Source organism: Nicotiana attenuata, chromosome 6, assembly GCF_001879085.1.
Source record: "Nicotiana attenuata strain UT chromosome 6, NIATTr2, whole genome shotgun sequence".
Lineage (NCBI taxonomy): Eukaryota > Viridiplantae > Streptophyta > Magnoliopsida > Solanales > Solanaceae > Nicotiana > Nicotiana attenuata.
Genome location: NC_031994.1, coordinates 29,242,798 through 29,262,928, shown reverse-complemented (window position 1 = coordinate 29,262,928; position 20,131 = coordinate 29,242,798).

Sequence of the window (20,131 nt, the reverse complement as noted above, 5' to 3'; positions counted from 1 at the left end):
AGAATGGACAGTGGCCGCGGAGGCTTCCAGCGCGGACCGCACAATCATGACCGCGGTCGCGTTGGCTTGACCATTGGCATTTAGCATCCCTCTGATCTTCTCTTCCGCGGACCGCACAAAGTGGTAGTGCGGCCGCAGAGCCTTCACTGTGGACCGCGCATAATGGAGTGTAGCCGCATTGCTTTAAGCCTGAATTTGCCCTTCTCTGAATCCCCTAGTGCGGACCGCACAAAGTCGAATGCGGCCGCACTAGGCCTGTTTGCCTTCAGTTTGCCTTGTCTTTGATACTTGAGCAGGTTTCACTCCTTTTAAGCCGATCTTTGATATTTCATCACTTTGTCGATCAAACCTGCAAACAAGCACACTTATGAGCCTTTTGGGACTATTTTGTAACAATTTATAACCAAAGCGTAAGCAAGAAGGAGCATAAAACACGACAAAATCCCTAGTTATCACATCTGCAATGCAAATCCCGCACCTGCGCTATCGCAGGTGCGCTTCCTCAAACGCTTCTGTGATTCCAGCTGACACTCTCCTTCGCCGCATCTGTGACTTCAGATTCTCTTCTGCAAGACCGCAGGTGCGGTTATGACAGCAATAGGAAAAACTTCAGCTGTCAAAACCCAACTCAAATCTTCCGCCAACCATCCGAAATCACCCCGAGGCCCCCGGGACCTCAACCAAAAGCACCAACAAGACCTATACCACTATCCAAACTTATACCAATCTTCAAAACACCTCAAACAATGTCGAATCAACCAAAACACATCGGATTCAAGCCTAAGGTTCCAAAATCTTCCAAATTACGCTTTTGATTAAAAAGTCTATCAAACCACGTCTGAATGACCTGAAATTTTGCACACACATCCCAAGTGACACCACAAACCTACTGCGACTCCCGAAATTCCATTCTGACCCCTATATCAAAATCTCACCTATCCACCGAAAAATGCCAAAATTCTAATTTCGCCAATTCAAACCTAAATCTACTCCGCACCTCCAAACCACATTCCCACCACGCTCCTACGTCCCAAATCACCTCTCGAAGCTATCCGAACCATCGAAACTGACATTCGAGCCCTTTAACACATAAGTCAACATCCGGTTGACTTTTCCAACTTAAGCTTACTCAAAAGAGAGTAAGTGTCTCAAACCTTACCAAAACCTCTCCGAACCCGAGCCAACTAACCCGATAACACAAAAATACAGTTGAACAAGGCAATAAGAAGCAGAAATGGGGAAAACAGAGCAGTAACTCATGAAACGACCGACGGGTCATTACAGTGTTTCATGTCTCTTAGTGAAAATAAAGAACCAGATAAACTTGCACTAATGACAGACAACAATGAATTTGAAGATGATTCAAGAAGACCCTATTCACCATTGGACGAAGGAACCAGTGAGGTACAAACTCCTTTATGTCCATCTTGTTATGAACTTCAAGAATTTGTTGATATTGCTCTTGCAGACATTGAAAGAGTAGTAAATAAACTCAAAAAAGTCAAAAGAGAAAAGGAAAGAGAAAAGAATGATTGGGCCCAGAAACTTGAAATATGTCAAGTTGAACGTGATATTCTAGAAACTTCAACAGCTCTCCTTGAACCTACTGTGGCAAAAGTGGTCATGCCTCAAATCATTGCAGGCTCAAAAACAACAGGAGGTGGATTTTTGGAGACCAAAATCTTCAAATCAAAATAGATCTAACCAGTCAGGACCCAAGCAGGCTTGGGTACCTAAAAATAAGTAATCTTGTTTTGTAGGAACACCGTAAGAAGAGTCGAAAAGGAAAATGGTATCTCGACAGCGCGTGTTCCAAACATATGGCGGGTGACAAACAACTGTTCAAATCAGTCACCAAGTTAGATGGAGGAACAGTTACATTTGGTGATAAATCCAAAGCAAATATTATTGGTGTTGGAAAGGTTCCATTAATCTCTACGTGTGACGTGGATGAAGTTTACTTGGTGGATGAACTCGGGTACAATCTTCTCAGCATCAGTCAACTATGTGACAGTAATTATGAGGTTCGTTTTAAGAAACATGGTTGGCTCATAGAATACGAATCAGGTAATATCATCCTCTCTGGCAATAGGGACAGAAATGTCTATACTATCAAAAACATTGAGAACTTTGGGGATCAAATTTATCTTTCTTCTATAATTGAAGATCCCTGGGTTTTGCATAGAAAACTTGCGCACGTAAGCATGCACACCGTTCATAAACTTTCAAAACATGATTTGTCATTGGTCTTCCAACACTATATTTTTCAAAAGATCATATCTGTGATGCATGCCAATTAGGAAAGCAAACTCGATCCTCTTTCAAAGTTAAAAAAATTATTTCTACTTCTAAACCTCTTCAACTGCTACACATGGATTTATTTGGCCCCACTAGAACTACTAGTATTGGAGGTAAGAAATATGATTTTGTTATTGTAGATGATTTTTCTAGATTTACATGGGTTATATTTCTTAGTCATAAAGATGATGCACTAAAGAATTTTGAAGTTTTTTGTAAGAAGGTTCAATGCGAGAAAGGTTATTACATCTCTTCAATCAGAAGTGATCATGGAGGAGAGTTTGAAAGCAAAGCATTTGAAAATTTCTGCAATGATCAAGGAATCTCTCATAATTTCTCTTCACCAAGATCTCCTCAGCAAAAAATGGTGTAGTAGAACGAAAAAATAAAACCTTGCAGGATATGGCAAGAACGATAATAGTGGAAAACTTTTTACCTCACCACTTCTGAGCAGAAGCTGTAAGTACAGCATGTCATATTATCAACAGATGTCTCATTCGTCCTATTCTCAAAAAGACTCCCTATGAACTATGGAATGGTAAGAAACCAAACATCAACTACTTCCGTTCTTTTCGATGCAAATGCTTTGTTCATAACAATGGTAAGGATAATCTGGGCAAATTTGATCCAAAAAGCGATGAAGGTATATTTTTTGGTTACTCTCCTTCTAGTAGAGCTTACAGAGTTTTCAATAAGAGAACCTTATGCATTGAAGAATCTATTCACGTTGTTTTTATTGATACTAACCCTCGCTCAAGGAATGAACATGTTCCTGAAGACGAGGAAATTTCGTATGCTCCAAAATCTGTTATTGTAGGAGAAGATCATCAAACTGAGTCAGCTAATCAACAGAATCAACCAGCTGAGGCTCCTTCAGAAGATCATGATCTAACTCAACCAGATCAGTCAACTAACATAGCTTCTGGGAATACTCCAAATGAGTGGAGGAACGAACCAGGATATCCCCACAAACTCATTATTAGAGATCCACAGGAAGGAATAACCACCAGAAGATCACAAAAGAACAAGTCTCATGTAGCTCTCATATCTCAAATTGAGCCCAAGAAGATTGATGAAGCTCTAAAACATTCTCATTGGATCAATGCTATGAAAGAGGAATTGGATCAGTTTGAGAAAAATAAAGTCTGGGAATTAGGTCCAAAACTCCTCTGTTGTTGGTACTAAATGGGTATTCAGAAACAAACTGAATGAATCAGGCCAAGTCGTTCGAAATAAAGCAAGACTAGTGGCTCAAGGTTATTCTCAACAAGAAGGAATCGACTATGACGAAACCTTTGCACCTGTGGCAAGACTTGAATCCATCAGAATTTTACTTGCCTTTGCCGCCCACAAAGGATTCAAACTGTATTAGATGGATGTCAAAAGTGCGTTCTTAAATTGTTTTATATCTGAAGAAGTATACGTAAAGCAACCTCCTGGATTTGCAAATACTACTCTTCCAAACCATGTATACAAGCTTACTAAAGCCTTGTACGGTCTCAAACAAGCTCCGCGAGCTTGGTATGAAAGGTTGAGTTCTTTTCTCTTGAGTAAAGGTTTCAAACGAGGTAACATAGATACAACTCTTTTGTTTAAGCAATCAAATTCTGGTAATCTCATTACTCAAATTTACGTTGATGATATCATTTTTGGAAGTCCTAACATTACCCTTCGTGAAGAATTTGCTCTTTCCATGAAAGGTGAATTTGAGATGAGTATGATGGGAGAACTAACCTTCTTCCTTGGACTTCAAATCAAGCAGTCTCCTAAAGGAATTTTATCAACCAATCAAAATACACCAATGAGCTTATCAAAAAGTTTGGAATGGAAAATGCTAAGGCTATTGGTACTCCTGTGAGTCCAACTACTGTGCTAGATGATGACAGCAATGGAAAAATGGTTGATGAATCCTTATATAGAGGAATGATTGGATCTCTACTTTATTTAACTGCTAGTCGACCAGATATTATGTTTAGTGTATGCAAATATGCTAGATTGTAGTCAGCTCCTAAGGAATCTCATTTGACTGTTGTCAAACGTATTATTAGATATCTGATTGGCACTACTAAATTTGGACTTCGGTATGACAAATCTAACAATTTTTCGTTAAAAGGTGTTTCAGATGCTGATGTTGCATGAGATAAAACTGATAGGAAAAGTACCAGTGGGACATGTCAGTTACTGGGAAATGCCTTAGTCTCTTGGCAGAGCGAGAAACAAAATCGTGTTGCTCTTTCAACAACTGAAGCAGAATACCTAGCTGTTGGAAGTTGTTGTACACAAGTTTTATGGATCATGCATCAATTCCTTGATTATGATTTATGCCTCACTTCTACTTCTATTTTTTGTGATGATATCAGTGCTATCTGTCTATCTAAAAATTCTGTGCATCATTCTAGAGCAAAACATATAGAAATTAAACATCATTTCATTCGTGATCATGTTGCAAAAGGTGATATTGCATTAGAATTCATTAGCACTGATTCTCAACTTGCTGATATCTTTACTAAACCCCTTTTAGAAGAGAGATTTTGTATCCTTCGAAAAAAGATTGGCATTCTGCCAAATTTATAAACCAATTGCCTATTTAAATTATTCATAAGTTTGTTTTATATTTTATATTCCTTAATTATCCGTGTACTAATCAATTTCTCTGAAAAGGTGCAATTATTACGGGCAGTCATTCCAAACCATCACTTCCTTCTGCATTTGACCCTTCCGATAACCAAGATACCCCTTCACTTTCCCTAATCCCTGATAAAAACCTCTATCTTCCCAAAACACCTTCCTCATTCCTTACCAAACACCCTTCCGTTTTCTCCATGGCCAAAAGAAATCCTTCCTCTGCAACAAGAAGAAGCCACAGGTTTCAAAAAAACCCCAACACAGAAGGAACGGTGGAAGTAGATTCATCTACTGAGTCAGACTTACTCAAAACTGATAATGACAGTAGTTCCTCCTCTGACGATCAACCCATTATCCAGAAAAGGCAAGAAAACGACCCATGAAGCAAACCCCCAAAAAGGTTGCATGCAAAAAGAGCAAAGCAGAATGTTTGGATTTCGCTCCAGAAGACAAGCTGATCTTCTATGGTCCCAGTGAAAAGGCAAGGTTTGAGTCCTATAAGTTAAAATCTATGGCTTATGGACGATGTGTAAGTCTCTCTCTTATGCAAAATCTTCGTTGTGATGTGACTGAAATTTTTGATTTTCAGCATCTTTCCCCTTTGTTTGACACTGTTGGAAATTTTGTGTATGAAGAACCTGTGCGAATGTTCTATGCAAATCTGTTTGTGAATGATAAGGATCACTTAGAATCTATGGTCTTAGGTTCTAGAATTGTGTTAGACTCCTACCAATTTGAAAAAATTTTTTCTGCCAAATTTAGTGGGTATGATGTATTTGTCCAAAATTCTTGGCCCAAAGACTTTGATGTGTCTTTTGAAGAAGCAAAAACCTTCTTGTCTGATAATCCCCCCGATATTGTCCCCAAAAATCTGAAATTTGAACACCGGGTTTTGGCCCACATGATTGCTACTACTTTACTTCCCAGGTCTGGGTCCCTATGTTCATTGTCCACTAGAGATGTCTTTGTCCTTTACTGTGTGGTCAACAACAAGCGCCTTAATTGGTTTGTATGGATCGACAATATATGCTTGAGATTATCAGTGATATTTCCTCGTCTGCTGCTTGTCTGCCCTATGGCATTCTTGTCTCTCATATTCTGGAAGTTACGAAGATGGATTTAACTCCTTTTACCCCCAAGCACATTTCCAGTACCTATGATAAAACAACTTTTTCTATGATGGGTTACTCATTGGGTGAAAATGGCTGGGTTAAAAGGGCCAAGTTGGAAAGTGTTCCAGCTCCTATAGATGTTCCTGTTGATCAACCAGTCCCTCAGTTGACTACCTCCCAGAGTTTTCTACATATTCAACAACAACTTGATGAAGTCAAGTTGCTGCTTGTGGGAATGAAAGAACAGGTAGATAAAATCAGAGAAGTCACTAAGGAGACAGGTACAGATGTAGCAAAACTTCGGATAGACATCGGGGCTACAAGAAGACTGGGAACAAGGGCTTTCAATTCCATGTCTGAAAAAATGGACAAGCTTGTCAAAGATGTTGATAACTCCTATGACTCCTTTTGCACCAAAGTGATCAATACCCTCAAATACTTTCTGGGACATCATTAATTATCTCTGGTTGTTTTGTGATAAACAACTTATGCTTCTTTTGTGTGGTTTTTAGACTATATTTTTGGGTCTGTACATAATTAAACCACTGCTGAAGGCTCTACTGCTCTAACCCCTTTAGTATGGTTATTATATATGCTAAGTGTTTGTGTATGTTATTATATGCTATGTGTTTTTTGTATGTTATTCCCTTCTCCTTTTTTGATTGATGTCAAAGGGAGAGAAAAACTGGGAGTAAACAATTCAGGGGGAGACATGAGCACAGCACTCCAAACAGGAAGCAAGACGCACTAGCTCAGGGGGAGCAACTCCTAACAGGAAGTATCTTAAGATTCTTTAAATTATGTTTACTCCCTCTTGATTGTCATCATCAAAAAGGGGGAGATTGATAGGTTTTAAGATTAAGTTTAAATGATGACAATATTATCTTATGTTATATTTTCAGGATAAACAAATGGAGATAATTATCAAGAATGCTACTGGATTCAAAATGAAGAAAGAAGGAAGAACTAATTACTGCATTAATGATAGATTAAGAGGAAGCTCAACCGAAGGAGTGAACGAAGATTCAGTTACAATCATTAATGGCCAATCAAGATGTTGTTTGACTCAATCAAATGAGTTCAGATTACCAAGTATTGATCATTCTAGTATCGAAGAAATAGCTCACTAAATCTCTCCTTGGAATCAGCCGTGACATGGAAGGTCACATTCAAATCTGGGCCAATCAAAGAGCTAGATTCAAAGAGACATCCCTTGGGTCAAAACCCTTAATCAAAGACCTTATGCCTCCCGTTTCCAATAAGGAATTAACGGCTCTTTTCTCTGATATAAAAGGAAGCTCTCTCAAAGAGGAAGATCACGCAACTACAAAAAGAGTATTCCAAATCTGTCTACTTCTTAGTTCAAACATTGTAACCTTGAGTTATCAGTGTCTCAGAAGATAGAGAGATCTAGAGTACAAAAGAAACTTGTGTCGCTTGATTAGAACTTAATTGTTGATTCTATAAGCTGATGGTATACACAAAGATACCATCATTTGTGTAAATTATTCAAAGATCTTAAGGGAACCCTTGTGACCCAAGGGAACTGGATGTAAGTACCACAACGGTACCGACTATAAATCGTGTGTGTCTTACTATTGCTCTTTACAACTTTTATTTCTTCTGTCCCGTGGATTAGTCAACTAATAGCTATATCAGTCGACTAAATTTTAATTAGGCAACAATTCAACCCCCCTCCCCTCTTGTACTTTCACACAGATAGTATGAGCATAAAAATTGCTTAATTTTGTATCAGCTCATAATTAGTAAACTAAGTAATACTTTCTCAATATTATTCCTCTAGTGTGCTCTTTTTCTTATTCGGTTAACGCTCCCACTAGCAGACAAATATAAGTTCTTTTCGCCAGGGAAAGCAATCACTAACCTTTTCTATTTTGTTAGTTTGGGCGACTTCTTCCACTAAGATATTCGTATCATTAAAAGCTACAACATGAGCAAATTAAATATTAGCTTGCTATTATAAATTATTGCCAGTTGACTTATTTTATTTTTATGTCAGTGTAATATTTTAATATTTAAGTTTCTTATTATTGTTATTGTCTTTGTTGAATTTTCTGATCATTCCATTTTAAACTGTTATAAGTGATATACTTTTATACATTCAATTATGTTTTAAAACGTTACCTAGATGTGGACCTAATTTTTCTCGTCGTTATTTGAATTCATGATATCTTTTTCATCGTATCCATATTGATTTTATGATCATTTCATAAAATGGTTAAAGTTATTAAGATTGAGACTTTTCATCTAATTACTTATAATGTGTTAACAGTTTTGATCGATATCTTAATCAGTTACTTTTTTGTGCATGAATTAATTCTAATAATAGAAGACGAGAATATTATTCGCGACAAGGTGGATGTGGTCCCTATTGAGGACAAGATGCGGGAAGCGCGGCTTAGGTAGTTTGGTCATGTGAGGAGGAGGAGCACATACGCCCCGGTAAGGAGGTGTGAGAGGTTGACAATATTGGAAGGGCCACGAGAGGTAGGGGTAGGCCAAAAAAAGGTGGAGAGAGGTGATTATGTAAGACATGACGCAACTTCAGCTGACCGAGGACATGACCCTTGATAGGAAGGTATTGAGGTTGAGGATTAGGATAGTAGAGTAGGTAGTCTAAAGTGTTAATAACAGTACTATTGGCACACAGTCTTGCTTTCTGCGGGTAGTAGGTTTTATGACTATCCGTTGTTTTTCTTTCATTGTTGATCACATTACTGTCTTGTTGTTTTTATTCTGCTTTTTTATGGTTTTTTGGTACTGTCCCTTTTATTTATATTTTTACTAATGTGGTGCTTATGCTTTCCTGAGCCGAGAGTCTATTGGAAACAACCTCTATATCCTCATAAAGTAGGGGTAAGGTTTGCGTACACACTATCCCTCCCCATACCCCCACGGTGTGAGATAATACTGGGTATGTTGTTTGTATGGGTCAGAATTCGACCCCACGATAATTAACGAGGCTAATCCCGTTTTAAGTTAATTCATGATTAATTAATGGCACGACCACCCAGAATTGACGATGTTCAACCCGCATCTGGTTCGATCGACAAGGCCATGGCCTATCCGCCACCATAAAGGCGAGATCCCAACGTGGTCACGGCCACTTATCGCCAGATAACGAAGTTCACAGCTATAAATACTAAGAGTGGAAGTCCTAGAAAGGGGGCTGCTTCTTCACCACTACGGACAAGAGAGAAAGAAGGGCAAAACACACCCATCTTATGGGAAGTGAAAACACCATTGTAAGGCTCTGAACCTCTTCATGGAAAGGCAGACCAAACCAATATTATCAATAAAGGCTTTTAATGTTTCTCCCCCTAACCTTGAGTACTTATTTTCATGTTCTTCGCTTGGTCCAATGGATTATTACGGTTTGCTATGATTTTCCCGTGATTTATTTATATTGTTTTATACTCATAAGATATGTGATAACTTTTGAGCAAACAATTTGGCGCCGTCTGTGGGGATTTCATAGCAAAATCGCGTAGTTCTTCCATGGACCAAAAGGAAAGAAACGCCTGAAAAGGAAGAACAACCCCGCATAAACAAGCCGAAGCGGCATGTCAGGCCGATGGAACTCGAAGATCTCGAATCGAGATCCAGTTCCTCTGTCTCTCATTTATCGGATGGTGCAAACAAGAAGAAGAAGCAGCCCCCCTCTCTTTTGGGGAGAATCTTCGTAAGAGATCTCCTACATCCCTGATAAGGGCTCCAGCCGGAAACCAGCACGGAGGAATCTCGAATCGAGAATCGCCTCAACACAGCCTATAAACCCTGGTTGGGAAGACAACGGATGAGCCGCTCAAGGTCTCGAATCCAAACCGAGCTTCAGCACTCAATACCCACAATATGGGACTCAGGCCATGAGCCTTCGTCATCAAAGATCGACAAAGTTCAACAGCAGTTGAACTGGGACTCAGGCCATGAGCCTTCGTCATCAAGATCGACAAAGTTCAACAAAAGTTGAACTGGGACTCAGGCCATGAGCCTTCGCCATCAAGATCGACAAAGTTCAACAACAGTTGAACTGGGACTCAGGCCGTGAGCCTTCGTCATCAAAGATCAACAAGTTCAACTACAGTTGAACTGGGACTCAGGCCATGAGCCTTCGCCATCAAGATCGACAAAGTTCAACAACAGTTGAACTAAGATTCAGGCTATAGGCCTTCACCAAAAAAGTTCAATTACGGTTGAGCCAAGACAGGCTATGCGCCTTCACCAAAAAAGTTCAATTACGGTTGAGCCAAGACAGGCTATGCGCCTTCACCAAAAAAGTTCAATTACGGTTGAACCAAGACAGGCTATGCGCCTTCGCTGAAAAGTTCAACTACGGTTGAACCAAGACAGGCTATGCGCCTTCGCCAAAAAGTTCAACCACGGTTGAACGAAGACAGGCTACGTGCCTTCAAAAAAAAAAAAAAAAAGTTCAACTACGGTTGAACCAAGACAGGCTATGCGCCTTCGCCGAAAAGTTCAACTACGGTTGAACCGGGACTCAGGCTATGCGCCTTCACCAAAAAGTTCAACTACGGTTGAACCAAGACAAGCTATGCGCCTTCGCCAAAAAGTTCAACCACGGTTGAACCAAGACAGGCTATGCACCTTCGCCGAAAAGTTCAACTACGGTTGAACCGGGACTCAGGCTATGCGCCTTCACCAAAAAGTTCAACTACGGTTGAACCAAGACAGGCTACGTGCCTTCACCAAAAAACAAAAAAAAAAAGTTCAACTACGGTTGAACCAAGACAGGCTATGCGCCTTCACCAAAAAGTTCAACTACGGTTGAACCAAGACAGGCTATGCGCCTTCACCAAAAAGTTCAACTACGGTTGAACCAAGACAGGCTATGCGCCTTCACCAAAAAGTTCAACTACGGTTGAACCGGGACTCAAGCTATGTGCCTTCGCCACCAAATTTAACAAAGTCCAACAACAGTCGAACTGGGACTCCGGCTACGTGCCTTCGCCAATAAGTCCAACCACGGTTGAACCAAGACTCAGGCTATGTGCCTTCGCCATTAAATCCAACGAGCTCGACCTCGCTCGAACTACAAGGATGGACGCCTTCGTCCTCAACTTTAGCAAGTTCAACCACAGTTGAACCGAGACTCAGGCCAAACGCCTTCATCTGTGAAAGCAAAGCCCGACCTCCAACAAATCGGAGCGCAGGATAGGCACCCTCGCCATTCAAGTAAGTTCTCCCAACTCGAATTAAGATTCGGGCCACGTAAAGTTCGGCCCCGGTCAAACTACGAGGCCGCGTTTTTTACTATCACGACCGGTAGTTCGACCGCGCCCGAACTGGGACTAAGGCTAAGCGCCGCTATCGCCAAATAACGGCCAAGGCTCGCCCGCACCGAGCTGAAAAAGCAAGGCCATCAACTATATTATGGCTAGGGCCATCGCCGCCAACGGTCGACCTAGATTCGACTACGGTGAGTAAACGACCCGACGACGGTCGAAGTTGCCTCTATGGCTAAGGCCGTCGATTCTATCACGACTAAAGTCGTCGATTTAAATTCGACTAGGGCCGCCAACGTGAACGGTCAACAAAAAGCGCAACAAAAACTCTAAAGAACGAAAGAAAAACAGTGACACAAAACAAGCACAAGGCAGGCAATGGAAAAGAAAATTTGTATATTTACAAAGTCAATTGCGGGTCATCCCCGCTTACACCCGGCCAAGGCCGATCAATACAAGAAATAAAAAAAAACAAGAAACACCTAAACGCCAAACGGCGAACAAGACAAGAAAAAATGCATAAACATCTTTTTACCCGGTGCCGTCTGCGCCACCGTCTGCACCAGCGTCAGCCTCCGGCGTCGCCGCGTCAAAACCACAGTCGGCACGGGCCTCACAAGCCTTCTGACGCGCCCCCTCGAAAGCAGCTTCGGTCACGACGCCAGCCTCCCACAAACTCTTATATACATCACGCTGGGCCTCGGCAAAGACCCAAAGTTCTCGAGCCTGGCTGGAAGAAGCGGCTTGATCCCGTAGCCGCTGATTCTCTTCTTCTAAGGCTGTGATCCGGTCCGCCATGACCTGGGCGTCCTGCTCAAAGACACCAATCCGCTCCTCGAGACTCGCTTCTCTAAAGGCCGCAGCATCCCTTTCCAATGCCCGTTGGGATTCGTGCACGCGGATAGCCTCCTCCAACGCCCCGGCCCTCGACGAAGCATCCCTCACTTGAAGCTTCAATGCCGCGACCTCACCCTCCAACGCGGTCACTTTCCCGCTCCATGCCGCAGCGGCCTCCGCCGCCTTGGCCTCGCCCCGGCGCTCGCACTCAGCTGCGACCCTCTTCACCGCTTCGAGCTCCTCATCCTTTCGGCGGAGCTGCTCCTCGAGAGCACTCGTCCTGCCAAGTATTTGCTGCATCTGAAGCTCCCGCCTCGCCAGCTCTTCGACCAAGGCCCGGCTACGAGGATCATTCCTCAAGCGCACGCGCAACTCTCGGCACTGATCTCGGTAGCGGCGATACTTCTCCAGCGCCCGCAAAAATATCCCCGAGCGGACCTTGGCTCGACGGATGCTCTCCACCTCCAACAGATAAGACTGCAAAGCAAAGACAACGATTAGAATAAAAGAATAAACTTAAGGCAAAGAAGAAGCGAACCGACGTAATACTACATACCCTCAAGCCCATCACGGCTACTTCATTCATCAGTCCGACATCCGTAACGCCCCTCAACGACGCATTCTCGGCCTCCGAGCATAGCAGCTCGAACTGCGACACCAAGCTTTCCCCTTGGAGCAATAAGTTCAATTCCGTGGGAACCTCGATGAAGCGAGATCGCCCCCCTGCGCACACCGCTGAATTGGTGGAACCTTCCTGGAACATACGGACATCGTCGGGATCCAAGTCGGATTTAGACTCATCCTCACCCCCTACAGCATCCGCCGCAGCCGCCGAAGGAGCGCTTGCCTCCCTCACATTAGAAGCCGCTGAGGAACTACCTCCCGTCTCAGCGACTGGAACCCCCGATTGTGTCGCCGAAGCGACGGTATCATTACGACCTGAGCCAACCAGGGCAACACCCAGTGTTTGTCCGCCCTCAAGGGCAGGCGCCGCAGCCGCACTCCTCTTCGCGTCCGCCGGGGGGGAGTCCAAATTAATTACCACAGGAGGAGCCGGCGCGAACGCGACCCTACGCCTTATCAACGGCCTCTCCTCCTCCCCATCTGATGATGATTCCGCTCTAGGGCGCACGACCCCCGACGGCCCCTCATCCCGAAGCGCAGCCCGTACCGGAGAAGGAACCGCTGAAGATTCAACTGATGCCGCCCTCGGTATTGAGCGCGACACAGGCGCCACAGTAAGACGAGCGACTGCACCCGGCCGACGAAAAGCCAACTGAGGGGCCCTGACGCGGCGTGCCCTCCCTGATCACAGGAAAACAAAGTTGATGAATAAAGTTGAACAAAGCGGAACAGAAGAAGAAATCAATTTCTTACCTGCCACGGGCCTACGGCCATGCCTCTCCCAGAAAGACACCCATGTGCGTATCCCCGCCGTATGAGGGAGTACGGCCTCGACCCACTCACGTATCCAAGACAATGGGGCCGGCGGCGACCTGTCGGCTACAAAAAATGACACGAGTTAACGCTCATGATCACAAATCATAAAGAGGGGAAGAAAAGGGAATTCAACCACTAAAGAACTTACGTGCATGGTTCCAAGCCTCTGGGAACCCAGTAGCATCCGCCACCAGATGCTTGGTCCTGATGTAAAAGAAGTGCTCGAAAGGGCGAGGGTCGACCTCATCATCCAATCTCATGACCAGGCCCATCGACCCACGAGGGCACGCCTAAATCATGGTGTCACGGACTCTCTGGGGAGCGTAGAGACTCAGCACATGCTGCAGCGTGACCTCCCTACGGGCCAATTCCGCGTACTTGATGAACATTGCCAACAATTTGTAGAGGGAACGTGTGAGCTGACCCAGGCACACCCCATAATAACGGCAGAAATCCACCACCAGCATTGGGAGCGGAATCTTGAACCCCAACCTGAAAGGATAGGCGTAAAAAACGCAGTATCCCCTGCGGTCAGTGTGGACCCTCTCCTCGCTTCTAGCAAGAATGATGTCTGCATGGGTGGGAATGACCCCCTGTTCCCGCAATCGGGCCATCCCAATCTCCCCCATTAACGGGGCTTCATCCACCGGTTCCACTCCACCGTCGACAGTGAAATCAATCGTCGGACCTCCGGGCCGAGGAACTACCTCGTCAACCGACGGAACTTCTCCGGTCTCTATCTGTTCTGCACCTCCCATTGCCGGAGGTGGCCCTTCAACTACCGGAATGTCTATCGGAAGAGCACCGTGGGAAGAACTGCCTGTCATTGTTGATCTACTAAAGACAAAGATTATCACAATCAAAGGAAAGAAAGGATAAGATGAATTTGCGGAATGAAAAAGTTTCCTCAGAATCTCTCTCAGATGAACAATGAAGATATGAGAAATGAATGCCTCAACCCACCTTTATAGGCAACATAAATGGCTTTCGCGAAACCCAATAGCCATCATTAACTGCACGACCAACCGTAAAACGGTTCGGTTCTGCCGAAGCAAGCGTCATTATGACAAGCTCCGCAAAGCGACTTCTCAGCCATCCACCAACGTACCGCCGTCAGAATAATCGCTACGGCCTGCGAACATTGAAAGAACGTGCCGTACGCCTTCAAAATTCCGGACGTGACCAAATACGTACCCGGCGCAGACTCATTCCCTGCGGCCATCTTCAATATATGAAAGCCTACGGCCATCTCCAACGTGTAAACGGCTAAGGCCGCCGCCGAGCACGTATCAAGCATGCCCTCATACTCCTCGGCCGCAAAACATACGACCCGTCCGTCACGGCCGACGGGTATGCTTCCAAAACAAACGTAGGGATCAGAGCACAATGCAGCTCGACCTCACTCGAAGTAAGTTAAAAGGGTGCCTTCGCCCAGAAGGAGAGTTCGACCTCGATCGAACGATGACTTGATAGCCCAATAACAGGATACTAATACTCTACAAGGCTAAGGGCCACCGCCAAAAAGAATTCGGCTTCGACCGAAGCAACAGTCAACATCTCCATCCGTGTTTCTCGAAATACAGCCAATGGAATCCGCTCATCGAGCTCGGCCAAGGCCCGACCTCAATAAGCGGAGGGACTAACTGTATGGGTCAGAATTCGACCACACGATAATTAACGAGGCTAATCCCGTTTTAAGTTAATTCATGATTAATTAATGGCACGACCACACATAATTGACGATGTTCAACCCGCATCTGGTTCGATCGACAAGGCCATGGCCTATCCGCCACCATAAAGGCGAGATCCCAACGTGGTCACGGCCACTTATCGCCAGATAACGAAGTTCACAGCTATAAATACTAAGAGTGGAAATCCTAGAAAGGGGGCTGCTTCTTCACCACTATGGACAAGAGAGAAAGAAGGGCAAAACACACCCATCTTATGGGAAGTGAAAACACCATTGTAAGGCTCTGAACCTCTTCATGGAAAGGCAGACCAAACCAATATTATCAATAAAGGCTTTTAATGTTTCTCCCCCTAACCTTGAGTACTTATTTTCATGTTCTTCGCTTGGTCCAATGGATTATTACGATTTGTTATGATTTTCCCGTGATTTATTTATATTGTTTTATACTCATAAGATATGTGATAACTTTTGAGCAAACATTGTTGTTGTAACAGAAGACGAGAATATTACGACCATAACACTTACTAATGATATATACACACAAAATAATCGGCAGATATAAACCACCTAATGATGAAGCTATCATACAAGGAAAATGAAAGATTAAATTTGCTTCACCAAAAGTTACAAGGATCAATATCGAATACATTAACAATTGAGTGATAAAAATGCAGTTATTCTTTTAATAAGTTTACAAACATTTATTGTGAAACAACAAGAAAAAAGGAAATGGAAGAAATTATTTGGGACTAATCTTTAAAAAGTAGTACTAGTACTAGCCCACGTGGGAATTAGTTTATTCCCACCAACAGGTCATGTCTCTCCTAATCCCAATTCTTTATGATCATCACATCTTCTTTTTCTTTATTCTTTCCATTAAAGACAAAGTCATTATCTTCTAATACTAAAAGAATCATCTAATCAGATTTCTATTACAGTAGAAACAGCAATTAACTTGCGCAAGAGTTAAGCAGTGATCATAATTTGTTCCGAATTCGAAATCTGATTACGAGTCGGCTAGTTGATCTCTTATCCTTTTGAAGAGTTTAAGTTTTGTCCTGACACTGTATAATTAACTTACCTATTCGTTATAGGTAATAACTGTTTATACTCTAAATATGATCTGATATAATCTAAATAACAGAATAAATTAATTTTTATCCTTTTATTAATTACCGAAAAAGGCGAGGGTCTACAGGAAATAGCGTCTATGCATACACTCTATTCTCTCCAAACTCCACTTGTGGGACTACAATGGGTATGTTGTTGTTGTTGTTATTGTTAATTACTGAAAATAGTAAAAAGACTATTAGGACTATACTCCAATATAATTTGCTGATAAGAAGCACCTAATAATGAATATTAGGTGCACGAAATATAATTATAAATAACTAGCATTGAATATTTCGTACTTAAACAAAATAGTTACCACTTTTATCTAAAACTCAAAATCCGCAAACCCCCTAAACCAACTATAATTCTGTTCTATCACAATCTTCTCTTACTAAAAATCCTTATCCTACGGAATTATGGTGAAATTCTTTTGTGTTACTTAGTCTACTTAAGAGTTAGGAGGCTAAAGTGTAATTTGTAGAAGTTAGAAGGCAAAAGGAGTAAGAAATATAATTAGCATTGGTTAAATAAGGTCGGTTATTTGATGTAACAGTGATAACGAACATTTCAATGAAGAACTCAATCTTCATCTTCCTTCTCTCTTCCTCTCTCAACAATTCTCTGTGATTCCTCCAATCCAGCTGCTATAATACAGTAATTTGACATGGTATCAGAGCTGCGGTCACTCTAATTGTGTAGATCTGAAGCTTGCTCCAGAAATTGAAGCTCAACAATGGCGGACAGCGAGGTCGATCGATTACCTCATAATCATCCTCTTTTCCTTCGTGATTCTGATATGCCTGGAACAACATTGATATCGCTGAAACTCACAGGGCCAGAAAACTATGCGTTGTGGAGTAGGGCGATGAAAGTTGCGCTCCTGGTGAAGAACAAGTTAGGGTTTGTGGATGGAAGCTGCCTTAAGAGCTCATACAGAGGAGAGCTGGCTACACAATGGGATAGATGTAACGCGGTGGTACTTTCATGGCTAAGTAGCACAGTATCGAGCGAATTAGTACCGAGTATTATGTATGCTGCGAATGCAAGGAAGGTTTGGGATGAGTTCAAGGAAAGGTTTGATAAAGACAATTTGACTAGAATTTATCAACTTTGGACAGAAATTGCGACACTTAGACAAGGTACGGATTCAGTTACCTCCTATTTTTCAAAGATGAAAGATCTGTGGGATGAATTGGACATATTAGCACCTTTGCCTTCGTGTGATTGTGAAGAATCAAGACCATATGTTGATCACTTGGTGAGATAGAGGTTATTGCAGTTCCTTATGGGACTGAATGAGAGCTATAGACAAACAAGAAGCAACATTCTTCAGAGGAGACCAGTTCTTACTGTAAACCAAGCATACTCAGCTGCAGTACAAGAGGAAAGTCAAAGAGCATTGGGAGTAGTTGAAACAAACAAGGATCCCCTGACTATGTTTGCAGGTAGAGGACAGATGTTCAAAGGAAAAAAACCTGGGATGATCTGTGAACACTGTGGGTATAAAGGCCATCTAAAGGAGAATTGCTATAAAATCATAGGCTATCCAGCTGATTTTAAAAGCAAAAAGAAGGGAGAATCAGGTGGATACAAACCTTATGCTAACAATGTAAGTGCAGAAGGAGTATCAGATGTAAAAGTGCAGATACCAGGAAACTTCATGACAGAGGAACACTACAAACACTTAGTCAATCTGAAGACTAAATCCTCTATTGGAGAAGAATCCATTGCTGCGACAAGTTCATCAAACATGGCAGGTATAGTATCACTGTTATCTAATGTGTCCAATAGCAAGGTGTATGATTGGATAATAGATACAGGTGCATCACATCACATAACTTTCTGCAAGGAAGTGTTATAAAGTCTTAAGGAAATTGAAGAAGGAAACTACTATGGAGTGGAGATACCTACAGGAGATAAGTCAAAAATCACACACTCAGGAGATGCTCACATCCTGGGAAACCAAAAGATAACAAATGTGTTGCATGTGCCAGACTTTAAATTCAACCTCCTTTCAGTGTCTAAGCTAACAAAAGAATTATGCTGCTTAGCTGCATTCTACCCTGATTTCTGTGTGTTTCAGGGGCTTTACAATGGCAAGGTACTGGGGATTGGTAGAGAAAATGGTGGACTCTACATACTCAGAAGGGAAGGAGTGTTTGCAGCTAAGAGTTCCAAAAGAAGAACAGAAGATACAGAATTATGACATCAAAGGTTAGGACATGCACCATCAAGTACTTTGCAACAACTAGAAGAACTAAAGAATAAAGTTGACATAGACTGACACAAGCTATGTGAGGTCTGTCCACTAGCTAAACAAAGCAGACTCAAGTTTCCAAATAGTAGTAGTAAGTCTGATAGTATTTCTCAACTTGTTCATGCTGATGTATGGGGCCCATATAAGATCCCAACTTATGACAGGAAGTATTATTTTGTGACAATAGTTGATGATTTCAGTCGGTATACTTGGATTTGTTTGTTGCACTCAAAGAGTGAAGTAATAGTAGCGTTAAAAGATTTTTTTGCCTTGGTAAGAAATCAGTATAACACTATGATTAAAACTATAAGATCAGATAATGGAACTGAGTTTTTCAACACCCAGTGCAATGAGTTATATGCTTCTCTAGGAATTGTGCATCAACGTAGCTGTCCATATACTTCACAACAAAATGGAGTTGTTGAGAGGAAGCATAGACACATTCTAGAGGTAGCAAGGGCTTTAAGATTTCAAAGTGGAATACCAGTAAGGTTTTGGGGAGACTGTGTGAAAACAGGTGTGTACTTGATCAACAAGCTGCCTTCAGATATCTTGAAAGGCAAGTCTCCATTTGAATTGATGTATAAGAAGCCACCAAAGTGGATCATTTGAGGGTGTTTGGTTGTTTGTGCTATGCAAGCTTATTACCTAGAGGTGACAAGTTTGCTACAAGAGCAAGGAGAACAGTTTTCTTAGGGTATTCAGAAACTCAAAAGGGCTACAAGCTGCTTGATTTAGACAGTAACACCTTCCTAGTCAGTAGAGATGTCAATTTCAGAGAGAAGGTGTTTCCTTTTAAAACTGACCACAATCACATGGATCATGAAGATCTATTCCTACTTGACACTACAGCCACAGCTGAAACTACTGAGGGAAATGACAGGGGAGTGTCATCTGATCAAACTGACCAAGCTGCACCTTCCCAAGAACATGTAACCACTCCAGAATCTGAGTCTGAGACTTCTATACTTGCACCAGGAAATGTGACACAAGAAGAGCAACAAGATCACATGCCTCAAGCTCTGCCAGAACCTCTCAATGTTCAACTGTCTCAGCCTGAACATGGTGCAGCTCTTCCCATAGTTCAGTCTATACCACCAGTTCCACTTAGAAGATCAGCTAGAGGGGTCAAACCTGTTATTTGGCTAAAGGATTACTACACTGGAAACTCTGTCACTCATATTTCATATCCTATCTCTCACTATGTGTCCTATGACCATCTCCCAAATACTTATCAGTCATATGTGGCAGCAATCTCAACAGAGGTAGAACCAGAGTCATTCTCAGAAGCTTCACAAGATGTTAGATGGGTTGAAGCTATGAAAAATGAGATCAAAGCTCAGGAGGATAATAATACCTGGGAAATAGTAGATTTGCCCTGTGACAAAAAGGCTATTGGATCCAAGTGGGTGTACAAAATCAAATACAAGGCAACCGGGGAGATAGAAAGGTTTAAAGCAAGACTTGTAGCAAAGGGCTACACACAGCAAGAAGG